The 27,133-nt window shown below is 49.4% G+C and overlaps 1 protein-coding gene across 4 annotated transcripts in view; it reads right to left on the bottom strand.

Annotated features, from left to right (window-relative positions):
- The window catches only part of EPB41 (erythrocyte membrane protein band 4.1), a 227,662-nt gene that overhangs the window by 189,785 nt on the left and 10,744 nt on the right, over positions 1-27,133 (bottom strand). Inside the window, exon 1 of one of the 4 annotated variants that reach the window (XM_058444377.1) lies at positions 26,485-26,503. The exons of 1 other annotated variant lie outside the window; for it this stretch is intronic. The gene's annotated coding sequence lies outside the window, so the exon portion shown is untranslated. Of the gene's footprint in view, positions 1-4,038; positions 4,263-26,484; positions 26,504-27,133 lie in introns of those variants that run through there. 2 more of the 4 variants (XM_032759535.2, XM_032759533.2) reach the window with 2 other exon arrangements.

The following is a 27,133-nucleotide window of genomic DNA, read 5'->3' as shown; positions in this document are numbered from 1 at the left end:
AGAATTTCACTCTGTTGCCCAGGCTGGAATGCAGTGGTCTCAAACTCAAAGGCTCAAGTGATCCACGGGCCTCGGCCTCCCAAAGTGCTGGGATTACAAGCATAAACCACTGCACCTAGCTAGCAATTACTTTTCAATAATTTTGGATCCTTTACATACATAAGGCCCATAACTGATTAATTCAGAGGCCGTCTTTGGGGGCTTTAGAGGAAAAAAACAAAGTTATTCATAAGAAAAGTTATTGGAATTATTGTTGTTTCGCTCACAAACAAAATAAAGTGATTCCATGTTCAAGTAATTAAAGAAAAAATTCAAATTTAGAGGTAGCAATGAATCCACATCTGAATATGCATTTAACCTAACACAAACTTGATGAAACTCAGAAAAATACAGGCCATTGGCTGGGTGTGGTGGTTCATGCCTGTAATCCCAGCACTTTGGGAGGCAGACGTGGGCAGATCACAAGGTCAAGAGATGGAGACCATCCTGGCCAACATGGTGAAACCTCGTCTCTACTAAAAATACAAAAATTTAGCTGGGCGTGGTGGTGCACGCCTGTAGTCCCAGCTACTCAGGAGGCTGAGACAGAAAAGACAAGAAAAACAAAAATACACTGGCAACACTTATGCTGTCCTGCCTCTTAGATAACAAGGAAACAGACTGTGGTCTACATGTATGCTCCTCTTGATTTCAGAACCAAACTCAGCCTCTGATGGCCACTGATATTCTAAAGTTATGAAATCAGATTAGCAATATGAAATTGGATTACTACATTAAAAAAAAAAAATGTAAGCAAACCCTATCATTCACACCAAAAATTACACACCAGGCATGGTGGCTCATGTCTGTAATACAGACTAAGCTGGGCACAGTGGCTCATGTCTGTAATCCCAGCGCTTTCGGAAGCAGAGGTGAGACAATCATTTGAGCTCAGGAGTTTGAGACCAGCAGTTTGAGACCAGCCTGGGCAACATAGCAGGACCCCGTGTTTAAAAAACGAAAAAAAAAGCTGAGCATGGTGGTGCACGTCTGTAGTCCTAGCTGCTCAGGAGGCTCAGGTGGGAGAATCACTTGAACCCAGGAGTTCAAGGAGGCAGTGAGCCAGGAGCATGCCACTGCCCTCCAGCTTGGGCAACAAGGTAAGACCCCTGTCTCTAAAAACATATGTATATAGGGCCAGGCACGGTGGCTCATGCCTGTAATCCTAGCACTTTGGAAGGCCGAGGCGGGTGGATCACTTGAGGTCAGGAGTTCAAGACCAGCCCGGCCAACATGGTGAAACCCCGTCTCTACTAAAAATACAAAAGTTAGGTGGGCATGATGGCAAGCGCCTGTAATCCCAGCTACTTGGGAGTCTGAGCCAGGAGAATTGCTTAAACCCAGGAGGTGGAGGTTGCAGTGAGCTGAGATCACGCCACTGCACTCCAGCCTGTGTGACGGAGTAAGACTCCATCTCAAAATAAATAAATAAATAAATATACACACACACACACACACACACACACACACACACGAGAGAGAGAGACAGAGAGAGAGAGATGGCAAAGCAAGGGTTATTACAGAGTAGTTCTATTTGGTTGCACAATACAAAGAATAAGGAGAATAAAGGTGGAAAGGTAGATTGTAGCCATATTGCATAAGAACTTACAAGATATTTGGTATAAAACACTTAATAAATGTTGAGAGAGGCCAGGTGAGGTGGCTCACATCTGCAATCCCAGCACTTTGGGAGGCCCAAGGAGGAGGATGCCTTGAGTCCAGGAATTCAAGGCCACCCTAGGCAATATAGTGAGACTGTCTCTACAAAAAACAAAAAGACATTAGCCAAGCATGGGGGCACACGCCTGTAGTCCCACCTACTAGGGAGGCTGAGGCAGGAGGATCACTTGAGCCCAGGAGTTTAAAGCTGCAGTGAGCCGTGATCATGCCACTGCACTCCAGCCTGGGTGACAGAATGAGACTCTTTAAAAAAAAAATTGTTCGAAGAATTTTGGTAAAACCTACAGATTAAAAACATTTATTTCTAAGCCTGAATTCAAACATACAAGGAAAAATGTACAGTTTTGTTGGTAGAAGACAGAGGAATCAGAAGGCTGGCACTCTGAACTTATGTTCAACAATGAGTTCACCTTTTTTTGAGACAGTTTTGTTCTGTTGCCCAGGCTGAAGTGCAGTGGTGCAATCTCGGCTCACTGCAACCTCCGCCTCCCAGGTTCAAGCGATTCTCCTGCCTCCGCCTACTGAGTAGGTGGGATTACAGGCACATGCTACCATATCCAGCTACTTTTTTGCATTTTTAGTACAGATGGTGTTTCACCATGCTGGCCAGGCTAGTCTCGAACTCCTGACCTCAAGTGATCCACCCGCCTTGGCCTCCCAAAGTGCTGGGATTACAGGCGTGAGCCACCGTGCCCGACCGAGTTCACTTTTAATAGTGCCAAAGATATACTGTACTTGTTTCCCCAGGTGTATGAATAATATCTATCTTTACCTTAATTATAAGCTTCTTATAGAAAGCACACTGAATTAACTACTTTGATTCTAAGGCAATCTGGTGTTCAGTTATTATATCTATTTTTGAATCTGCCGTTTATTGAGTGCTTACTGTACGCCAGATAGCATGTACGCTACATGGATTATATTATTACTGTACGCCAGATAGCATGTACGCTACATGGATTATATTAATAACACCCCAAAGCAAAAATTTTACAACTGGCGAAGAACTGATTACACTTTCAATTTACAGAAAAGGAAAATGAAGAGTCCATCAAGTTTCCATAAAAAGTAGGGGTTAGTGCTACATTAACAAAATTGGGACGAGAAGAAACATACAGGCGATATATCCCGCTTTTGATTAAAGGGATCGAACCAACTAAAATTTTTGCCAGGACTGAGAATACAGAAAACAACCATGAGCAACAGCACTGACTATAGTACATCCTCAAGAGAGTACAAATCCACTATAATAATATCCAAGACACAAGACACAACCATTTCTTGCAATTTTCCCTAAAAACAGAAGGGAACAAAATAGCAGCTGTGAAATCACCCAGACTACAAAAAAAAAAAACAAATCTGAAAAAAAAAAAAAAGGAAGAAGAAAAAACTATCTCCTGATGAGCAACTACATGCCAAAAAACAAGTCTCCACAGACTAGTCATTTATGGCAGGGTACAGGGTACAGGATGACAGTCGCTATCATGTGGCCAGAAAACAGACCATCAGCAATCTGTTTCACGTGAGATCACTTTCTCCCAAGAGAATGCCTGTTCTTGGGGAGCATGACCCCGTTTCGGCAAAACCTCCCCAAGAATAATGGCCTGCTGGTCAATCTCGGAGGGCGAGCCCAGACCCGGCCTCCCCACAGGTACAGCAGCCCAGCGAGCCCGGGGGAAGATTTCCAAGCCGACAGATGCGCGAACTGAAAAAGGAGGTCACGACGCTGAGAGAACAGATTTAACCCTCTGCTCGCTGGGAACCGAGAAGACTAAGGCGGAACGTGTTTTTCAACGATGCAGGCGTCGGTGGCGGGAAGGCCTGCGAAGTCTAAGCGGGGCTCCCTGCGGCCCTGACCCCGCCTGACTTCCGCAGACAGCCCCGCTCCCCCGCCAGGAAGAAATCGCTCCGCGGCTGCACGCGACACCTTCGCCGTCTGAAACCTGCGGTTCTCCGCATTCGGTTTCTTCCCGAGGCTCCCGCGCACCGCACCGTGACTGACGCACCCGAGGGGACCGATTTTCCCTCGTCAAAAATACATCTCGAGCCTAACTTTCCAATGCTTCCGCGACGCAACCCCTTCCCCTTTCCTCAGCGGCTCCGGCCCGCCCCTCGCTCCTCGGGCCGCGTCCCGGCGGGCTCGCCGGCGTGTGCACGAGGCCCCTCCGCGGGAGAGCCCGCGCCCCGGCCCGGGGCCTGTCGGAGATTGCAGACAAAGAGGCTGCGGCGCCGCCGCGGCCGCCAGGACCGTCCCCACGGGGACAGCTCCACGCCCCCCGCCCCGGCTCCCGCGCCGCCGCCGCCGCCGCCTCGCCTCACCGGTGGCTCCGGGGCCGGGCTCCTGCGCCCGCCACTGCTGCAGCCCGACGAACAATGGCAGGAGGAGGCGCCGGCGTCCCAGGCTCGGGCCCTCTGCGGCTCGCGGGCCCGCCGGCTGCTGCTGGCTGACTGACTAAACCCACCTGCGGAGGGAGGGAGCGAGCGAGCGAGAGAGCAGGCGAGCTGCCCCGGCGCGCGCCCTCCCGCCTTCCCTCTGCGAGGCGAGGCCAGCCCGGCCCGCAGCCCGCCCGCCCGCGCCCCGCCCCCTCAGTGCGCCACAACATTGTAGTAAATTTCTATTGGGCCGCGCCGGCGGGAAGGAGGGGGCCGGGCCCGCGGCACGTTCGCCCATTGGCTGAGGCCAACTTCTGGCTCCCCTTGTTTCCCCCCCTCCCCTAGGCCGGTAACGAGAGGAGAGGGGAAGGAAAAAGAGAGAGGAAAAGGCAAGGGGCTGGCCGCGTGTGCGCACGCGCAAATCGAACCCGGTCTGGAGCCGGGGTGTTCCGGGATCCCGCAGCACCCACATGGGGCATGAGGCAGCTAGAGCCCTGGACGGTGAGGTCCTTTCCTCCTTCCAAGTAAGGGGCCGAGATTTGGAAGCCTCAGGGAAGTAACTCGCGCAGAGGTTGTAGCCAGGCTACCCCAACTGACTCCCCCTAAACACTTAGTGACCTCGGGTAAGTCACTCAGCTGCTCTGTGCCTCAGTTTCCCCATCCACTAGTTTGACTGTCTCTAGGCGCCCTTCCAACCCTGACATTCGATGAGACTTTACCTCTCCTGCCAGCTGTGTAAGGCCTGAAATGGAAGCTAAGTCTTGAGACCACGCCAAGACTGAGCCTGTCTTCTGCATTGAAGGATCTCCTAATTCCCCCCTGGCAATCTCAAAATTATAAAGACCTAGCTTCCGAGGTCTGGTCTCCAAATGAACTGAGGGTTGTTCTGACAATTGCTCAGTGTGTCTTTATGTCCTTCCAGAAGTGTCAGAGACCCCTTGACCCTTCCTACTCCCTGCTAGGCTGGTCTGTGAACAGGCTTCGGACCCACAGTGCAGAAAGAAGGCTTTTGTTTTAAGCATGATACCTAGAAGGTAAGATAGGATCTGGTGTTCTATTTTAGAGACGAGGAAACTGAAGCAGAGAGACTTAGAACTGACAGGATAAGAAGCCAGGCAATCTGACAGGTGGGGATACTCACCTCTATACTAACGAGGAAAAGCCAGGCAATCTGACAGCAGAGTCTGTAGGCTCCAGCTAAATTCCTGATATCTAATCACAGCCCCTTCACAATCCCAGCACAGCCTCTGGAAAGATTGCCTTGGTTCAATTCTTAGTCTCCAGCCCTTCCTAATGGTTTGATTTTCATATTTATTTATTTATTTATTTATTTATTTATTTATTTGAGACGGAGTCTCGCCCTGTCACCAGGCTGGAATGCGGTGCCGCAATCTCGGCTCACTGCAACCTCTGCCTCCCGGGTTCAAGCGATTCTCCTGCCTCAGCCTCCCGAGTAGCTGAGACTACAGACGTGTACCACCACACCCAGCTAATTTTTATATTTTTAGTAGAGACAGGGTTTCATTTCTTTTATTTTTTTCTTTTTTGAGATGGAGTCTTGCTCTGTCTCCCAGGCTGGAGTGCAGTGGCGCAATCTCGCTCCTTGTGAGCTCCGCCTCCCGGGTTCACGCCATTCTCCAGTCCCAGCCTCCCGAGCAGCTGGGACTACAGGTGCCCGCCACCACGCCTGGCTAATTTTGTTTTTGTATTTTTAGTAGAGATGGGGTTTCACCGTATTAGTCTCGATCTCCTGACCTCGTGATCCGTCCTTCTCGGCCTCCCAAAGTGCTAGGATTACAGGCTTGAGCCACCGTGCCCGGCCATGCCTCATTTTTCAACACCATAAAAGGGGATAATATGTCCAAGTAGCTGGGACTCCCACCTATAGTGGGAGGCTGAGGTGGGAGGATTGCTCAAGCACAGGAGTTCAAGGCCACAGTGAGCTAGGATCATGCCATTCCACTCCAGCTTGGGCAACAGAGCAAGACTCCATCTCTAAAAACAAAAACGAGGGTTGGGAGAAGGAGAAAGATAATAATAGTTCCCACCTCAGAGTTACTGTAAGAATTAGGCCAGGCATGGTGGCTCATGCCTGTAATCCCAGAACTTTGGGAGGCTGAGGCAGGCGGATCACCTGAGGTCAGGAGTTCGAGATCAGCCTGGCCAAATGGTGAAACCCCATCTCTACTAAAAATACAAAACTTAGCTGGGCCTGGTGGCAGGCGCCTGTAATCTCAGTTATTCTCGGAGGTTGAGGCAGGAGAATCACTTGAACCCAGGAGGCGGAGGTTGCAGAGAGCCAAGATCGTGCCATTGAACTCCAGGTTGGGTGACAAGAGCAAGACTCCATCTCAAAAAAAAAAAAAAAAGAAAAAAAGAATTAAATGAGTTAAAATATGTAAAGGGCTTAGAGCAGTGCCTAGCTCATAGTAAGATCTATGTGTGTTAATTATTGCTATTGAGAGACTAAAATGTGGACTGAGAGGTGTGGAACTGGCAAATATAATAATATATTTGTTAAGCATGCAATTGTCAGCACTGAGCTGAGCACATTATGTAAATTGTCTATTTGAAACATAAAACCCCTTGAAAACCACCTGACTACACCATCTAAAACAGCCTCCACTCAAACACCCTTATCCTGCTTTAATTTGCTTCATAGCACTTACCCTACTTGACTTTCTACTATATATTTATTATTTATTGTGCCTCTTAAATAAATTGCTGTAATCTAGACCCACTAGACTGCAAGCTCAGGAAGGCAGGGACTGTATCTGTATTCATCTCCCCGAACAGTATACACTCAATAAATATTTGTTGAATGAGTTAATGAACATCCTCACTTCATATATAAGGAAACTGAGTCTTAGTGAGGTCAGGTGACTTGGCCAGGGTCATTCTGTGTACTAGGGGTGAAGCACCTGTTTTTTTTTAGAAGGAGTTTCGCTCTTTTTGCCCAGGCTGGAGTGCAATAGCACGATCTCGGCTCACCACACCACAACCTCTGCCTCCCAGGTTCAAGCGATCTCCTGCCTCAGCCTCGTGAGTAGCTGGGATTACAGGCATGAGCCACCACGCCCGGCCGCACCTGTTCTTAAATACTCTGGTCTCCTGCCTCAAGTCCTCAGGTTCAGCTGGGCTTTTTATTCAGAGTTCTAGTCCTAACACCTCTGTGCCTCAGGCTTCCTTCACCAATCAGACAGGAAAATCTGGTACCTTGAAGGATGAGTGTAGAAGACCAATTACCAGTGGTTTACCATCTCCACCACCACCAAGTTATCCAGCAAATTCAGATTCATGAAAGCCCAGTATTCTCTATGCCATGAAGTGCTAGCCAATGGCACATCTAATTGGATGCAAAGAATATGTAGCATTTAATAATCATTACCCTGAAAATAAGTAGAGGTCTCAGGCCAACAGAAAAAGGCTAGACACAAGGCAGGTATGAACTACTCTGAAATTCAGAGTGCCATGCAATAACACACTAAAATCCATTGGCTCAGGCTTTAGAATCTGAAAGACCTGAATTCCAGTGCTGGCTTTTAATTCTTAGCCTGGAGATGAAAGGGCTTTGTAAACTATAAAGTACTATCCACACATGAGGAATTTTTGTTATTTTAGACACACATCTTCACTTGTTAGGCTAAGTGCCCAATCTCTGAGTGTTGCCAGGCCTATCACATGGGAGGATGTGGGAGTATAAGTAATGGCTAATATGAAGGCAGAAAAACTACCTTTACTCCGGGGCCCATCTGCCCTCTCAGACTTCTGCAAACCAGATACCCAGTCCCAGCTCACCCTGCAGAGACTGCCATCAGGTACCAAGGGTAAAGGTCCCAAGCACCGTCTCTGAGGCTAATTTCCAAGGCAGAAACAGCTCTGCTCCATGCTCACATCTGGGTGGCAGCTGTGCTATGCTCCAAGCCCCAGGATGGGGTCCCTAAGGGCCATCTCTATCTCGCCTGCCAGCTGAGCCTACCATTACCTCCCCACCCCCTACCCCTCCTGTTCCTTCCTAGGGAATACAGGCCCCACTAGCTGAGCTGCCTGTTAGCCCCTGGAGCAGTCAAGGGCACTAAGCAAAAGAGAAAAAGAAAAAAAAGACAGCGTGAAAGGGTCTTAATCCTTCCCCACTGCAAACTGAGCCCAAGCAAAAGCAAACACCAGCTGCACATAAGAGGGTGAAATTAGATGGTGAAATTAGGTGGTGACCAGTGGGAAGGCCCGGGAGTGTAGATGAGGCCTCAGATGACCTGGTAGAGATGAGATTGGAAGAAAGGGGGGAGGGGCGGGGAAACCATACCCAAATCTGGGACGTAGGCGGATTAGGGACACAGCTGGCCTGAAGCCCTGTGTCCGTTGTGGAGGGTGGCAAGAGATTGAAGAGGGCTTTGAAAAGCTGGGCCCACCAACAAAGTGTTCTGAACAGTACTATTGAATGAAAACTGATGCTGGTACCAAAACTATGTGAAGAGTAGTGCTTGCCATCTTGCCCACGGCAGGATAAAAAATCACAGTTATTTTAGACTTGTAAACACAAATGATAAATCAAACAGGCTATAATGGGATGGGAATTACCATTCATACAATGGGATGGGGATTATTTTTACTAGTAGTACTTGAATTGTTCATAGAAAATTTAGAAACACAAGAAAAAATGTAAGTCACTATAAAGCCACCAGTCAAAAATAACTACCATCAATACTTTGGGACCTTCCCTTCTAGTACCTTTTCTTATATGTATACTTTTTTTTTTTTTGAGACAATGGTCTCACTCTGTTGCCCAGGCTGGTGTACAGTAGCATGACCACAGCTGACTGCAGCCTCGACCTCCTGGGCTTAAGCAATGCGATCCTCCCACCTCAGCCTCCCAGGTAGCGGGGACTACAGGCGTGCCATCATGTCCAGCAAATTTTTTAATTTTTTGCTACAGACAGGGTCTCATAGTGTTACCCAGACTGGTCTCGAACTCCTGGTCTCAAGCATGAGATACCACACCCACCCTTATGTATACTATCTATCTATCTATTGTATTTGTCTATTTTTGAGACACGATCTCACTCTGTCACCCAAGCTGGAGTACAGTGGTGCAATCATGGCTCACAGCAGCCTTGCCCTGAGCTCCAGCAATCCTCCCTCCTCAGCCTCCTGAGTAGCTGGGACTACAGGTGTATGCCACCACACCCAGATAATTTTTTATTTTATTGTTTGTAGAGATGAGGTCTCCCTACGTTGTGGAGGCTAGTCTTGAACTCCTGGGCTCAAGCAATCCTCCCACCTTGGCCTCACAGAGTGCTAGGATTACAAGCGTGAGCCACTGCACCTGGCCTTATTTTTATTTTTTAATTTATTTTATTTTTTATTTATTTTTTCAAGAGATAGGGTCTCACTCTGTTGCCCAGGCTGGAGTGCAGCTGTGCAATTATAACTCACTGTAGCTTTGAACTCATGGGCTCAAGCAATCCTCCCACCTCATCCTCCCAACTAGCTGGGATTACAAACACAGGCCTAGCTTCTTATTTGTGTACTTTTCAGTGTACATATATTAAGTCATATGAAATTGCTGATTTTATAGGATAAAAATGATCAAATATGAATAATTTCATATGTCTCAACCTAACGCTTTTTAAAAATTTAGACCATATTATTTTAGGACTAATTTTTTTTTTTTTTGAGACAGAGTCTTACTCCGTAGCCCAGGATGAGTGCAATGGCCCAATCTTGGCTCACTGCAACCTCTGCCTTCCGGAATCAAGAGATTTTCCTGCCTCAGTCTCCAAATTAGCTGGGATTACAGTGCCTGCCATCACGCCCAGCTAATTTTTTTTTTTTTTTTTTTTTTTTTTGTATTTTTAGTACAGACATGTGGGATAAACTGGTATTGAACTCCTGACCTCTGGTGATCCGCCTGCCTCGGCCTCCCAAAGTGCTGAGATTACAGGCATGAGCCACCAGGCCCAGCCTAAAACTGACTTTTTTCATTTAACAATATGTTGTGAACATTTGTATCATCATTTTTAACAACGCTATCGGCCGGGCGTGGTGGCTCACGCTTGTAATCCCAGCACTTTGGGAGGCCGAGGCGGGCGGATCACGAGGTCGACAGATCGAGACCACGGTGAAACCCCGTCTCTACTAAAAATACAAAAAATTAGCCGGGCTTGGTGGTGGGCACCTGTAGTCCCAGCTACTCGGAGAGGCTGAGGCAGGAGAATGGCATGAACCCGGGAGGCGGAGCTTGCAGTGAGCCGAGATTGCGCCACTGCACTCCAGCCTGGGCGACAGAGCGAGACTCTGTCGCAAAAAAAAAAAAAAAAGAAAAAGAAAAAACAATGCTATCGAGGATATATCATAATTTAGTTAATCCTACTATTGGACATTGAGTTTGTTTCCCATTTTTCTCTCTTAAAAATGATACTTGGGCCGGGCGCAGTGGCTCACGCTTGTAATCCCGGCAGTTTGGGAGGCCGAGGCGGGTGGATCACGAGGTCAGGAGATCGAGACCAGCCTGACCAACATGGTGAAACCCCGTCTCTACTAAAAATATGAAAATTAGCTGGGCGTGGTGGCGCACGCCTGTAATCCCAGCTGCTCAGGAGGCTGAGACAGGAGAATGGCTTGAACCTAGGAGGCAGAGGTTGCAGCGAGACAAGATCACGCCACTGCACTCCAGCTTGGGCAACAGGGCGAGACTCTATCTCGAAAAATAATAATAATAACTACTTTTTTTTTTTTTGAGACGGAGTCTCGCCCTGTAGCCCAGGCTGGAGTGCAGAGGCACAATCTCAGCTTGCCGTGGCCTCTGCCTGCCAGGTTCAAGCGATTCTCCTGCCTCAGCCTCCCAAGCAGCTGGGATTACAGGCGCCCGCCATCACACCCGGCTAATTTTCATATGTTTCGTAGAGATGGGGCTTCTCTATCTTGGCCAGGCTGGTTTCGAACTTCTGACCTCAGGTGATCCGCCCGCCTCGGCCTCCCAAAGTGCTAGGATTACAGGCGTGAGCCACCGTGCCCAGCCATAACAACTAGATTTATGAGGTATTTACTATGTGCCAGGCACATAGTAAGTACTTTTTAAGCATTATTGCATTTAACTTCTTAACAGTAATACTTAGGCAATATTATTAGCCTCAAGTACAGTTGAAGAAACTACAGCTTAGATGAATTAGGGGCTGTGCAGGGGCTCACACCTATAATCCCAACACTTTGGGAGGCCAGGGTTGGAGGATTGCTTGAGGCCAAGAGTTCAAGATCAGTCTGGGCAACATAGTGAGACCTCATCTCTACAAAAAAAATTAAAATTTTTTAAAAATCATCTAATCTGGCACTAGCTTTGGAGTCTAGGAAAAGAAAAAAAAATAGCCAAGCATGGTGGCACCTGCCTGTGGTCCCAGCTACTCGAGAGACTGAGGTGGGAGGATCACTGGAGCCTGGGGGGTCTAGGTTGCAGTGAGCCGTGATTGCACTACCACACTTCATCACTTTGTGACAGAGCAAGACCCTGTCTCAAAAAAGAAAAAAAAGGCCAGGCACAGTGGCTCACTTGTTGTCAAGGAATGCCTTGGCCTGGCACGGTGGCTCACACTTGTAATCCCAGCACTTTGGGAGGCCGAGGTGGGCGGATCACGAGGTCAGGAGATCGAGACCACAGTGAAACCCCGTCTCTACTAAAAATACAAAAAATTAGCCGGGCGTGGTGGCGGGCGCCTGTAGTCCCAGCTGCTGGCAGAGGCTGAGGCAGGAGAATGGCGTGAACCCAGGAGGCGGAGCTTGCAGTGAGCCGAGATCGCGCCACTGCACTCCAGCCTGGGCGACATAGCGAGACTCCGTCTCAAAAAAAAAAAAAAGGAATGCCTTAACAACCATCCACCAGGTCCACTTTTACAATTTCAATCTTCTTCCCTCTGGCCCTTGTTTCTTGGCGTGTCTGCACAGCAACCCCAATGCATAGGGGTAATGTAATCCCAGCACTTTGGGAGGCTGAGGGAGGAGGATCACTTGAGCCCAGGAGTTTGAGACCAGCCTGAGTAACATAGTGAGACCCCATCTCTATTAAAAAAAAGAGAAGGCCGGGCGCAGTGGCTCATGCCTGTAATCCCAGCACTTTGGGAGGCCGAGGCGGGTGGATCACCTGAGGTAGGGAGTTCAAGACCAGCCCATGACCAACATGGGGAAACCATGTCTCTACTAAAAATACAAATATCAGCCAGGCGTGGCCGCGAGCACCTGTAATCCCAGCTACTTGGGAGGCTGAGTAACAAGAATCACTTAAACCTGGGAGGCGGACGTTGCAGTGAGCCAAAATCGTGCCACTGCACTCCTGCCTGGGTGACAAGAGCGAGACTCCATCTCAAAAAAAAAAAAAAAAAAAAAAAAAGGCCAGGTATGGTGGCTCACGCCAGTAATCCCAGCACTTTGGGAGGCAGAGGCAGGCAGATCATGACGTCAGGAGATTGAGACCATCCTGGCTGACATGGTGAAACCCCGTCTCTACTGAAAATACAAAAAAATTAGCTGGGCGTGGTGGCAGGCACCTGTAGTCCTAGCTACCTACTCGGGAGGCTGAGGCAGAAGAATGGCGTAAACCTGGGAGGCGGAGCTTGCAGTGAGCTGAGATCGCACCACTGCACTCCAGCCTGGGCAACAGAGCGAGACTCTGTCTCAAAAAAAAAAAAAGAAAAGTTAGGTGATTGCCCAACATCACAGCTTAAACTAGGTCTGTCTGATGCCACTGTCCTCTACTACATACTGCTTTCATATCACTCTCAGGAAAGCACTTTGGAATGACGGGAATGAGTAATATTAACATCTGTCCCAAGACCTCAGGGAAAGGCTGTCATGGCTACTTCTGATAATAGCCCTGGGACATTTCAGGGAGAGACCCACTGATCTGGCCTCCCATGACCCTCTCCAACCCTATTCTCTTACCAGCTGGAATGAGCCTAATGACCCTGATCCAGCAAAGCCTCAGCTCACTCAGCCTTAACCCACTAATTCTCTCTCACTAGGGGAGGGAACCCTCAAGGCGTAGAGGGTTTTCCAAGAAACAGGCTCTGTGCCACCTACTAGCTGACAGTCTTCTAAAACTGGCAAAGTCAGCCTGGCCCAACCCTCACTTGACAGATGGACAGGGCAGAAGGGGAGATATAAGGAAGCAGAGGTATTGGGGGCACAGAAATTGCCAGGTTTGACTTGCCCCAAGACCCTCCAAAGCTGCTACTATAGGACAGGTTCTGAGCCGGCCGGCCAGCATTTGACTAACCTCAGTTTCCAAGACTTCCGGTGACTGGGAGCACTTTAGTGGGGAAGAAATTGAGAAATTGGGGCCAGGCACAGTGGCTCACGCCTATAATCCTGACACTTTGGGAGGCCGAAGCAGGCGGATCACTTGAGGCCAGGAGTTCGAGACCAGCCTGGCCAACATGGCGAAACCCTGTCTCTACTAAAAATACAAAAAATTAGCCGGGCGTGGTGGTGGGCACCTGTAGTCCCAGCTACTCTGAAGGTTGAGGCAGGAGAATCGCTTGAACCTGGGAGGCAGAGGTTTCAGTGAGCCGAGATCACGCCACTGCACTCCAGCCTAGGCAACAGAGCAAGACTCCGTCTCAAAAAAAAAAGAAAAAGAGAGAAGTCATAAGAGAGACTGCAAATAAGTTGCAGCCTTAGTTCCACAATAAATTCGCTGTATGACTCTAGGCAAGTCACCTACCCTTCATCAGCTCAGCTGCCACAACAAAATGCCATAGATTCGGTGGCTTAAACACAGAAATTTATTTTCTCACAGTTCTGGAGGCTGGAGTCAGAGATCTCAGGTATGGCCAGGTTCTGGTGAGGGTGCTCTTCCTGGCTGGCAGATGGTCACCTTCTTGCTGTGTCCTTACATGGTAGAGAGACAGCAAGCTTTCTGTTTTTTGTTTGTTTGTTTGTTTTTTTGGGACACAGTCTTCCTCTGTCACCCAGGCTGAGTGCAGTGGCGTGATCTCGGCTCACTGCAACCTCCACCTCCCGGGTTCAAGCGATTCTCCTGCCTCAGCTTCCTGAGTAGCTGGGATTACAGGCACGCACCACCAGGCCCAGCTGATTTTTGTATTTTTAGTAGAGATGGGGTTTTGCCATGTTGGCCAGGCTGGTCTCAAACTCCCAACCTCAAGTGATCCACTTGCCTGGACCTCCCAAAGTGCTGGGATTCCAGGCATGAGCCACTGCACCTAGCTGATGTCTCTTCTTTTTGAGACATAGTCTTGCTCTCTCGCCCAAGCTGGAGTACAGTGGTGCAATCTTGGCTCACTGCAACCTCCATCTCCCGGGTTCTAGCTATTCTCATGCCTCAGCCTCCCGAGTAGCTGGGATTACAGGCTCCCACCACCATGCCTGGCTAATTTTTTTTTTTTTTTTTTTTTGAGACAGAGTCTCGTTCTGTCGCCCAGGCTGGAGTGCAGTGGCGCGATCTCAGCTCACTGCAAGCTCCGCCTCCCAGGTTCACGCCATTCTCCTGCCTCAGCCTCCCAAGTAGCTGGGACTACAGGCGCCCCCCACCATGCCCAGCTAATTTTTTTGTATTTTTAGAGATGGGGTTTCGCTGTGTTAGCCAGGATGGTCTCGATCTCCTGACCTTGTGATCCACCCACCTCAGCCTCCCAAAGTGCTGGGATTACAGGCATGAGCCACCACGCCTGGCCACTCAGGTGATCCACCCGCCTCCACCTCCCAAAGTGCTGGGATTACAGCCATAAGCCACCACGCCTGGCCTTTGTGTCTCTTCTTATAAGGGCACTAATACTGTCACGAAGGCCCCACCCTCATAATCTCATCTTATCCTAATTACTTCCCTGATTAATTACTCCATTTCCAAATACCATTACCTTAGAGATTAGAGCTTCAGTATAAGAAAGCAAGAAGGATCAAATGATGTGGAGAATGCAAAGGGTTCTGCAGATTACAAAGCCCCATACTACACTAAGTATGATTTTTATTTTAAATCTGCTAGCAACCAACCAGGAAGAATCCTCAACCTCAAGGTAAAAGCCTCCCTGGAAGTGGCAACACAGTGGTCCTGCCTTTCTTCATCCATCACACATTTATTGGGCACTGGGGATCCCAGCATGAATGAGTCCAGTGGCTCTATAATAACAGCCATCATTATGATCCCATACTTGAGTGATGGCAAGAAAAAGTTTAAAAAAAAAAAAAAAGCTGGGCCGGGCAAGGTGACTCACGCCTGTAATCTCAACACTTTGGGAGGGTGAGGCAGGTGGATCACGAGGTCAGGAGTTCGAGACCAGCCTGGCTAAGATGGTGAAACCCTGTCTCTACTGAAAATACAAAAATTAGCCGGGTGCAGTGGTGGGCGCCTGTAATCCCAGCTACTCGGGAGGCTGAGGCAGGAGAATCGCTTGAACTCAGGAGGTGGAGGTTGCAGTGAGCCAAGATCGCACCACTGCACTCCAGTCTGGGCGACAGAGCGAGACTCCGTCTCAAAACAAAACAAAACAAAACAAAACAAAACTGGACTTTTGAGGCAGGCCGACCTTGGTTCAAATCAGAACTTCACCACTGAGATGCTGTGTGAGTCCAGGCGATTCACTTCCCCTCCCTTCCTTTTCTATAAAGTGGAGCTAATATGTGCCAACTATTACACCAAGTGTGTTATATACAATATGTCACTGAACCTTCACAACACCCCCTTGAGGAAGATATGACTATAATTTCCATTTTACAGACGAAGAAATAGAGTCTCCGGCCAGGCATGGTGGTTCATGCCTGTAATCCCAGCACTTTGGGAGGCTGAGGTGGGCAGATAACCTGAAGATCAGGAGTTCAAGACCAGCCTGCCCAGTGAAACCTTGTCTCTGCTAAAAATATAAAAATTAGCCGGGTGTGGCAGTGGGCACCTGTAGTCCCAGCTACTCAAGAGGCTGAGGCAGAAGAATCGCTTGAACCCAGGAGGCGGAGGTTGCAGTGAGCTGAGATCACACCACTGCACTCCAGCCTGGGCAGCAAAGTGAGACCTTAGCTCAAAAAAAAAAAAAGAAAAGAAAAGGAAAAAGAAAGAGTCTCAGATAAGTGAAAAACTTGTCCCAGATCACGCAGCTAGTAAGTATCAGAGTTAGATTCAAACCCACGTCTGCCTGGCCCTGTTGCTAGTATTCTTTTTACAGATCGCCTATATTTCCATGATGGTCGTTATCATAATACCAGCAAAGATGTGCAGAGTACCAGCTAAGTGCCTAAGTACTTTAACTGCATTCTCTTATTTAATTCTCACGACGACCCTGTAGAGTGGGTACTTTTTTTTTTTTTTTTTGAGACGGAGTCTCGCTCTGTCGCCCAGGCTGGAGTGCAGTGGCACGATCTCAGCTCGCTGCAAGCTCCACCTCCCAGGTTCAAGCCGTTCTCCTGCCTCAGCCTCCCAAGTAGCTGGGACTACAGGCGCCCGCCGCCACACCCGGCTAATTTTTTTGTATTTTTAGTAGAGACGGGGTTTCACCACGTTAGTCAGGATGGTCTCGATCTCCTGACCTTGTGATCCACCCACCTCGGCCTCCCAAAGTGCTGGGATTACAGGCGTGAGCCACCGTGCCCGGCCATAGAGTGGGTACTATTTTAGCCCCATTTTATTGCTTTGGGAACTGACGTCAGAGAGGTGAAGTGATTTGCCCAGTGTCACACAGCTAGGAAGGGGTATGGTTGGGAAGCCACCTGTGTGTGAGGCCAGAACCCAACTCCTTGCTCAAGACACTATCTTGCCTCTCTTTCCTAGTGAGGTCAAGCAGGCGTCTTTATCTCTGTTTGACAGATGAGAAAGCTGAGGCCCAACAAGAGGCAGTGACGTGCCTAAGAACACACAGCAAGTCAGTAGCTACATAGCGACTTAAGCTCAGGCTCCTGAGTCTCAAACCCAGGATAATTTCCTCCACTTATAATCTTGAGCATCAGAAAATGCCCCTGTCCACTGGATATCTGGAAACCCTACACCTAGCTCCCCTGAAGGTGTGAGGAACCCCCTCTGTACCAGGCCAGGCATAGAGACCCAGGGGTGTTGCGGGAAAACATTGCAGGATATTGTCCGGGGAAAATAGCGGTTGAGCTGGTGACCCATGTGCCCCTAGCTTTGGGCACCTCTGTCTTGGTCTCCCTAAATCATGGACCCCGAGCTGGGAAGGGGAAAGTTCCAGAGGAAGCTGCTCCAAGCCTGGCTCCCAGTGTCTAGCACAGCTCTTTGCTATGATTTCTGCTGAAAAACAAAAAGCTCAATCCTCTAAGCCTAAGTGCTAATTACCAATAATGACATAATAACCATTGCGGACCCAACAGCCAAACAGCCCCAACTAGAAATTCTGCAAAGCTCAGGCTCCGGAACAAAAGATTTGGGCACTGCAATTGAAACTGATGCCCTGGCAGAAAATATCAGAAGCAATCAGAAGCAAAAGAGCCTCAGGGTTGACCCAGCCAAAGTATGAGATCTGACAAATGGAAAGGATGATGACCACTCACCTTTTCTCTCATTCATACATTGATTGAGATTTTACTGTGTGCTCAAAATATTCCTAGATCCAGAGAGAATAGGCTTCATATAGTCATTAGTTTACACCCCAAATATTTACTGAACACTTCCTATGCACCACGCACTGTTCTAGGTACAAGGGATATAACGCTGAATAATATAAACAAAAATCACCATCATCACAGAGCTTACATTCCAATGGGAGGAGAGACAATAAACAAATAATAAAATACAGTATGTCAAAGAGTCATAAGTGCTATGGATAAAAATAAGCAGACAGTGCTAAGGTTAGAAAGGTGTTACAATTTTAAGTAAGAAGTCAGGAGGCCGGGTGCAGTGGCTCACACCTGTAATTCCAGTACTTTGAGAGGCTGAGGTGCGTGGATCACCAGAGGTCAGGAGTTCGAGACCAGCCTGGTCAACATGGCGAAACCCCGTCTCTACTAAAAATACAAAAATTAGATGGGCGTGGTGGCGGGTGCCTGTAATCCCAGCTACTCGGGATGCTGAGGCAGGAGAATCCCTTGAACCTGGGAGGCAGAGGTTGCAGTGAGCCAAGATCGCACCACTGCACTCCAGCCTGGGCAACAGAGCAAGTCTCCATCTCAAAATAATAATAATAATAGTATAAAAATACGCCGAGTGCAGTGGCTTACACCTGTAATCCCAACACTTTGGGAGGCTGAGGCTCCCGGATCATGAGGTCAAGAGATCGAGACCACCCTGGCCAACATGGTGAAACCCCGTCTCTACTAAAAATACAAACCTTAGCTGCACATGGTGGTGCATGCCTGTAGTCCCAGCTACTCAGGAGGCTGAGGCAGGAGAATCACTTGAACCCACGAGGCGGGGGTTGTAGTGAGCCGAGATCGTGCCACTGCCCTCCAGCCTGGCGACAGAGCAAGACTCTGTCTCAAAAAGTAAATAAATAGCCGGGTGCAGTGGCTCACGCCTGTAATCCCCGCACTTTGGGAGGCCAAGGCAGGCAGATCACGAGGTCAGCAGATCGAGACTATCCTGGCTAACACGGTGAAACCCCGTCTCTACTAAAAATACCAAAAATTAGCCGGGCTTGGTGGCAGGTGCCTGTAATCCCAGCTACTCAGGAGGCTGAGGCAGGAGAATGGCGTGAACCCGGGAGGCGGAGCTTGCAGTGAGCTGAGATCGTGCCACTGCACTCCAGCCTGGGTAACAGAGCGAGATTCCCTCTCAAATAAATAAAAAGATAGGAAAGGTCTTATTGAGAAGGTGACATTTAAAACATTTAAAGAGATGAGAGAACAAGCTACAGAAGTGTTTGGGGGTAGAGTGTTCTGGGCCAAAGGACTAGCAGCAAGTGCAAAGGCCCTGGGGTGGAAGTGTGCTTGATGGAGTTGCCTGGGATCATGCCTCTAGTCATTAACAGCTGAGGGGCCTAGTGGGAAAGGAATCAGACACAGACTAGTGCACTTAAACTCTCTTTAGCCTCAGGACAGCCTGGGAGGTAACATTTTGCCCACTATTCTCACCATTTTACAAACAAAGGCATGAGACCAAGAGAAGAGAAGTAAATGATCCAGCCAGGCACAGTGGCTCATGCCTGTAATCCCAGCACTTTGGGAGGCTGAGAGGGGCAGATCACTTGAGGTCAGGAGTTCAAGACCAGCCTGGCCAACATGGTGAAACCCCATCTCTACTAAAAATACAAAAATTAGCCTAGCATGGTGGTGCATGCTTATATCCCCAGCTACTTGGGAGGCTGAGATAGGAGGTTTGCTTGAACCTGGGAGGCAGAGGTTGCAGTAACCCGAGGTCATGCCACTGCATTCCAGCCTGGGTGATAGAAGGAGACTCCATCTCAAAAAAAAAAGAAGAAGAAGAAGTAAATGATCCCACATCACACAGCTAGAATAGGCAGGTCTGTCTGACTCCACCTTTCTGTTGCTAGTCCCTGGCCTATCTGTGGAAACTCTAAATATTTATTGAATGAATGAATAACTCAATCAATCCTGTACATTTCTCAAGTCCCTCCTTCTCAATGAGCTCTTTTATGACTTCTTATTATCTCTACCGATCATAGAATAACGATGACAACAACGACAATAATAATTCCAACATGTCTGTCAGCTACGGACTGAGTACTTCATACAAATTATTTAGTTTAGCCCTTAAATAATCCTATGAGAAGATGCTAATATTTTCCCCATGTTATAGGGGAAAAAACTGAAGCTCACTTAGGTAAAACAACTTGCTAGAGGTCTCACAGCTGGTAAGGGGTGAAGCTGGGATTTAAACCACAGTCTCTCTGCTCACAAATCCCTACTTTTAATCCTGTAGTATTAGTAGAAACCTCTGACCTCAATCCATCCCCTTCCTTTTTTAAATCAGAAAATGAAGGCTCAGGAAGGGTAGGTAATTTGCCCAAGATCTCACAGCATGGAGAGCTAGGAGGGCTGGTGTTCCTTCCACTCTACCATTTTTGGGGCTGTGAACCAGGTTTTCTCTTTTAGGCCTATTTCCCAGCCTCTGTGGAAGTCTTCAAATCATCCTAGCTCCCGAGGATGGTTCCACGGAGTTCACAGTCCATCGCTGTCCCCGCAGCCTAAGCCTGGATGGCATGGGGCCCTTCCCACTCTCTGCTTTTCTTGAGTGCCTGCAGTGGCATCGTCAGAGGCTGCAGAAGGGAAACTGTCTTGGGTGGGGCTAGAATGTCCCAGGAAAGGGGGAAGAGGGGAGGGAAGCATAACGGATGCTGAGCCTCCTGCTTTAAAACTGGCTTATCAGGTGTCATCTGTTCAATAGAAATCATAGCACATATTCCCAGTCCCTAGATCGGGAAGGGGAAGGGCAGAAGAAGTTTTTAAGAGGCAGCAGCTCTAACAGTAGCTTCCTGCCACTGAGGACTCACTAGGTGCTTTCTGTACATTATTGCCGGTCCTTATGGTAAAATCGGTGCCACTCTACAGTGGAGAAAACTGAGGCTCAGAGAGGTAAAGTGACAGCCAAGGCCACTGCACCACATGCATCTATGGTACGGTGCACAGAGGGTCTGGAAACCTGGGCTTCTACTGCGTGTCCTTGCACCGACAGACACTTGCTCTGATCTGAGGTCCCTGTGTCTGTTCCATAAGGGACTTGGTGGCTAGCGTCTGTTGCATGATCCAGAAGCCTGAGGGATCCAGCTGGGCCCTGACCACTGGACCTCCAGAAATACTGAACATCGTACTCTTCTCGCAAGCACCAGAAAAAAAGGGCTTCCTTATCCACTCCCAGAGGAAAAAAAAATCAAGCTATCTATTTTCTAAATATGTGTCCCGTTTCAAGGCTGCTGCTGGCTTTGGCCTCCAGCCGGGGCAGGGCCTCTAGTGCAGGGGATGGGAGAGTGCCCAGGCCTCAGGACTGAGAATCCTGGGGCCCAAGGCCAAGGCGGACAAGGGGCAGGAGGGGAGCCAGCTTGGCAGTGGGCCAGGACCCCTCTGAAGACTTAGGCTTGTTTCTTAATCTTTTCCTTCCTTTCTTGGCTAGAACGGGCTGCCAGGAGAGGTAAAGGGGAAGCAGTGGGTGGGGCCGAGGAGATTGAGGAATCTAAATAATGATGGCTTAATTAGCTCCTGTTTATGGGTGCCCAATACATACAGACACTGGGCCAGGCCATTTGTGGAGATTATCTCATTGAAGCCTCCGCCCTTCTCTGGGAGGAAAGCCTGCTGTTCCCACTTCACTGAGGTGGAAATTGAGGTAGACAGGGCACGTGAGTGACTGGAGGCCACATGGCTTTTCAGTGGCAGGGCTGGCATGGCAGCCAGATTATTGACTCCTGAGAGAAGCAACCACTTGATCTGGCTGGGGTGGTGGAGAGGAGGGGAGAAGGTGGGAACTCAAGGGGAGGAGCAGCATGGGAAGGCCCTGGCTGTCTCTCTGAGCAGAACAGGCAGTTGTGAGGGTGCAGGAAGGAGAGGGGAGCCAGTGACATCCCCAAAGGTCTGCCTGACCTGGGCCCTACTTCCCCGACCAGCCTCATCTCCTGTCACTGGCAGCCTTTCCCTTTGTGCTCCAGCCACACCAATGACAGTGCTCATCTATTCTGAGCAGAGTATGCAGGCTTGAGCCTTTGCACATGCCATTCCCTGTACCTAGAAAGTTGTTCCTTCCATTGCCTACCTAGAGAGCTCTTATTCATCCTTCAAAGCCCAGCCTAGCTCTTTTCCCCTTGATGCCCCTGAGTTAACCACCTGCTCCCCTGGGCTCACTCTGCACATGGCAGTTCGTCCTTCAGGAGCAGGAACACTGCGTGAGTCACCTTTGTGCCCCCAGAACCTAGCCCGTCGTTTCTCAATAAATGTTTCCTGTCTTTAGTTGTATTTTATCACTGAATCTTCGAGGCAAGCAAAACAGGTTTTCTTATTCTCACTTTCAAGGCAAGGAAAAGGAGGGCAAGAGAGAGGGGGTGATGGGAGTGCCTTCTTTCTTTCTTTTCTTTTCTTTTTCTTCCTTTTTTTCCTTCCTTTCTCCCTTCCCTCCCCTCCCCTCCCCTTCCCTTCCCTTCCTGCCTCCCTACCTACAGGGATTTCACTTTGTCACCCAGGCTGGAGTATAATGGTGCAATCACAGCTCACTGCAGCCTCAACCTCCTGGGCTCAAGGGATCCTCCCACCTCAGCCTCCCAAGTAGTTGGAATGACAGGCACATGCACAACGCCCAGCTGATTTTTCTATTTTTTTGTAGAGATGGGGTTGCTCTATGTTCCCTAGGTTTGTCTTGAACTCCTGGGCACAAGTGATCCTCCTGCCTCAGCCTCCCAAAATGTTGGGATTACAGGTGTGAGCCACCAGGCCTGGCGATTCCTAAAGTCACACAGACACTCAGTAACACTGGTAGGTCTAGAACCCAGGACTTTTCTGCACCACACAGCTCCTGCCTGGCCCCCACCCCAAAGAGGTCTCATCCTTACCAGACCTACCAGGGTCACCACAAGGGACCCCCGAGATAGGAGTGGGTGCCCTGGGCCCCGGTGGCCACAGGCCTTGCCCCAGTGTCCAGCTCACACATAGCTGCTGCCTGGGAAGCTGAGGGGAGAGGTAGTGACAGCAGCTGAATGGCTTTTACCCTCAACCCAGCTCTGCCTCCTCCTCCCAGATATGTCCCTCAGCCAGAGACCCCAGTGGGCCCCACTGGCCCCAGGCCCCAAGATCTCCCTCTGGCCCTCTCCTCTCCTCCCTGGCCACTGCAGTTCATTATCACGCCCCGCTAGCTCTGCCTCCTAAACAGACTTCACATCGCCCACTGCTCCTCATCCTATGGCACAGTCCCCAGCCCAAGATCTCGGCATCTCTCACCTGGACAGTTCCTCCTGCCCCTGTCCCTGCCCCTCCCCGCTTACTATCCAGCGACTCCCCATTGCCATAGGTCAAGTCCTCATTCATTGTCTTGAGCCTGTCTCTTCAGCTGCATTCCCCCAAGTGCAGGCAGTTGTGTACCTTGGCACATGCAGTTTCTTCCACTAGGAATGTCTTTTTTCCTGCCCTTTGCATAAGAACACCTATTCAATAAAGGTGGAGTTGGTGGTTTCTGCATCTTCTTCCCAACTAGACTCCAAGCTCCTGGTGGGGAAGGTGAGGAAGGACTACACAGATGCATCTCTGGGCCCCATGCCCAGCACAGGGCCTGACACAGTGGAAAAGCAGATGACTAGGAAAGGGAGGTACACTCTTACTTCCCTGAGGCCACTTCCCTCCCTTCACATGCCTTCAGGAGTCAGTCAGACTAGGCTGCTATCCACCTGTCCCCAGAAGTTCCCTCCCAGACCTGGTCTCTCTTGTCCTGAGAGGAACATCTTTATAATCCCCAAATAAGGCTGGGCACGGTGGCTCACGCCTGTAATCCCAGCACTTTGGGAGGCCGAGGTGAGCGGATCACGAGGTCAGGAGATCGAGACCATCCTGGCTAACACAGTGAAACCCCGTCTCTACTAAAAATACAAAAAATTAGCCAGGTGAGGTGGCGGGCGCCTGTAGTCCCAGCTACTCGGGAGGCTGAGGCAGAAGAATGGTGTGAACCCCAGAGGGCGGAGCCTGCAATGAGCCGAGATCACACCACTGCACTCCAGCCTGGGCGACAGCAAGACTCTGTCTCAAAAAAAAAAAAAAATCCCCAAATAATATTCATAATTATACGTTTTTTTTTGTTGTTTGTTTGTTTTTTTTTTTTTTTTGAGACGGAGTCTTGCTCTGTCCCCCAGGCTGGAGGCTGGAGTGCAGTGGCGTGATCTCGGCTCACTGCAAGCTCCGCCTCCCGGGTTCACGCCATTCTCCTGCCTCAGCCTCCCGAGTAGCTGGGACTACAGGCGCCTGCCAACACGCCCGGCTAATTTTTTGTATTTTTAGTAGAGACGGGGTTTCACCGTGTTAGCCAGGATGGTCTCGATCTCCTGACCTCGTGATCCGCCCGCCTCAGCCTCCCAAAGTGCTGGGATTACAGGCTTGAGCCACCGTGCCCGGCCTATTCATAATTATAATAATAACAATAACCATTGCTACTATTTGTTGAATGCTCACCATGTGCCTCATTATTTAATCCTCACGAGAAGCCTAAGAGGTAGGTAGGTTCTTTTATTGTCCCCATTTTACAGGTAAGAAAACTGAGGCTCCAAGCGGTTAGATGTCTTGCCCAAGGTCACACAACTGGTAAACAATAGATGCGAGATTCAAAGTCAGGCCTGTCTGACCCTCAAGCACCAAGCTGTCCAGCCTTCTCCTGTTTTCTATTATCTTTTCTCTTTAAAACTCTTACAGCAGCAGACCTGGGTGGGGGTGCAGTGTGTGTGCGTGAATTTATTCATCCGACAAACACGCCAGTAGCTCCCACCGGCCCTGTACTGGTCATGGGAGATGGACAGAGAATTTAGATGTACACTCTACCTCCTTGGGAGAGATATGAGAGTTTCACACTAAGAATTTGGGCCTTAGGGCTGGGCGCAGTGGCTCACGCCTGTAATCCCAGCACTTTGGGAGGCTGAGGCAGGTTGATCACCTGAGCTCAGGAGTTCGAGACTAGCCTGACAAATATAGTGAAACCCTGTCTACTAAAAATACAAATATTAGCCAAGCGTCGTGGCGCACGCCTGTAGTCCCAGCTACTTGGGAGGTTGAGACAGGAGAATTGCTTGAACCCAGGAGGTGGAGGTTGCAGTGAGCCGAGATTGCACCACTGCACTCCAGCCTGGGTGACAGAGTGAGATTCTATGAAAAAAAAAGAAAAGAAAAAAGAATTTGGGCACTGGAGTGAGCAGGCTTGGGTCTGAGCCCTAGCTGTACCCCTAAAGAACTGTGGGATTCTGGGTGACTCACTTGACTTACCCAGTGCCATGAAGTGGGGATAATAATGCCTGCTTCAGAGGGTCTCCTAGGTCACTAGGAGGAATGCATGAGATAATGTGTCTAAAATAGCGCATAACCAGCCCAGCCCATAAGAAATAGCCAATAAATGGCAATAATACACATGATGACTAGCGAGTCCCAGGCTCCCTGGGCCACGGTGGGATGTAATTCTCCAGGGCCCTCCCTAGAGTGACCTCAGCCAGAGCCAAATAGCATTATGGATAATAATGCCTAATCCACCTATTTTCTAATTAAACAATTCTTCCAGGGAGGTGTCTTTTAATAACCCTACTTTACAGGTAAGGCAACCGAGGCAGAGAAGGGGTTACAGAACCAAGTCACACAGCGAGAGTGGCTGAGCTGGAACCTCCACTCAGCTCCTCCCACACCAGGCAGAGCCCAGCCCTTGTCCCAGGGCCCTGGCCAGCCTGCTGGGAAGTTCAGGGGCTCCTGGGATTCCAGTCCCAGCTGGGTGAGAAGTTAAATGTAGGAGAAAAGAGCCAGAAGGAGGAACACACAGTCCCCCCCCAGAATCCCAGAACGAGCCCAGGGCTGGGAAGTTACCAAACGGGGCCCTGCGTGGGCGCTTCTCATCACCTCCTTCCCACACCTGTGCGGGGAAAGTGTTCTGTATATCACAGATGAGGTCTCCAAGACTCAAAGAAGAGCATGCCTTGCCCAGGGTCACACCTGGACAAGGAAAAGTGGCAGTACTAGAAGGGCAGGGTCCCTCCCCATCCCTCCCATTTCTGCCCCAGATCTTCCCAGCTGTCTCTCTCTTCTGATGAAAACTAGAAGCTCTGTCACTCCCTCTCCAGGAAGTCCAGTTGCCAGGCCCCTCTCTGTGCTGATTGACACATGCTTGGTACTTGGGCCCTTACTAAGTTCAGAAGACCCAGAGCTCACTTTACCAGAGCCCTGATCCCCAAGAAAGTCACAGTCTATTGAGCAAAGAGGGAATTCACATTCACTGAGCCCCTATCATGCTGAGCCCTTTATATCCATTAGTCATTTAATCCAATACAAAGCACATTGATAGGTATACCATAAACAATCAATAAATATCTTCATTCCTTTGGAAATATTCAATGAGCACCTACTACGTGCTACTATACCCTAGGTGCTGGAGATATAGCAGTGAAGAGATGGACAAAAATCCCTGCCCTTGTGGGGCTTACATGAATAAAAGAACAAATATACTTGTGTCCCGTAAGTATTCTTATTCTTATTTTGCAGACGTGAAACTGAGATGCAAAGAATCACCCACCTGTAAGTGACAGAAAAAGGATTTTACTCCAGCCCAGTCTGCCCCAAAGACCTTTGCATTGTATCATGTGACCAAACAATCAGCACCCAATGTGTTTAATTGGTAGGCCCTGCTTATGGTAGGATCCTAAAATCACAGAGTGCCCTCTCTCAGCATTTCCGCCTCTACCCCCGGGCCTCTCTTTACGCCTCCCAGTGGCCTCAGAGCCACAGGACATGCATTAAAATCAGCTCATGTGGCAGTCGTTAAGTCAAACCATTACTCACCCAGAAGCAGCCGTTGGGGTCACGCAGCCAGTCGGGAGATGCCGTGGAGCCATCACCACAGTGGCACATGGAAGCAAAGGACAGCAGTGAGACACACAGCACAGCCAAAGAAAAAGCCCTTCGGGGCCCCTTCTTCAGCCAGGGCCTGAGCCAGGAGGGAACCCTGCCCTCCCTCTGCCTCTGGGGTCTTGCTGGGGCAGACGCCCTAGTCAGCAATAATCTGATAATCCACCCTCAGCTCATCAGGCCTCCAGGGCCCAGCCCACTAGAGGCAGCAGTGTCCCTGTGAACAAACATTAACTGAGCACCTGCTGTGTGCCGGGGTTGGGGATATGGCCCGAAGAAGACAGACATGGCCCCTGCACTTACGGAGCCTACAATGCAGTGAGGAGACAGTCACGTCAATAACTACCCAATTACAACTGTGATGATTGCGTCAAGGAGGTGACTTTAAGAACCTGGGCCAGCTGGGCACGGTGCCTCACACCTATAATCCCAGAACTTTGGGAGGCTGAGGTGGGAGGCTTGCTTGAGCTCAGGAGTTCAAGACCAGCCTAGGCAACATGGGGAAACCCCATCTCTACAAAAAATACGAAAATCAGGTGGGTGTGGTGGAGTCCCAGCTACTCAGCAGGCTCCCTGGAGCCCA

This window comes from Hylobates moloch, unplaced genomic scaffold, assembly GCF_009828535.3.
Source record: "Hylobates moloch isolate HMO894 unplaced genomic scaffold, HMol_V3 SCAFFOLD_9, whole genome shotgun sequence".
NCBI lineage: Eukaryota > Metazoa > Chordata > Mammalia > Primates > Hylobatidae > Hylobates > Hylobates moloch.
This window is presented reverse-complemented; position numbering and strand designations above follow the sequence as displayed.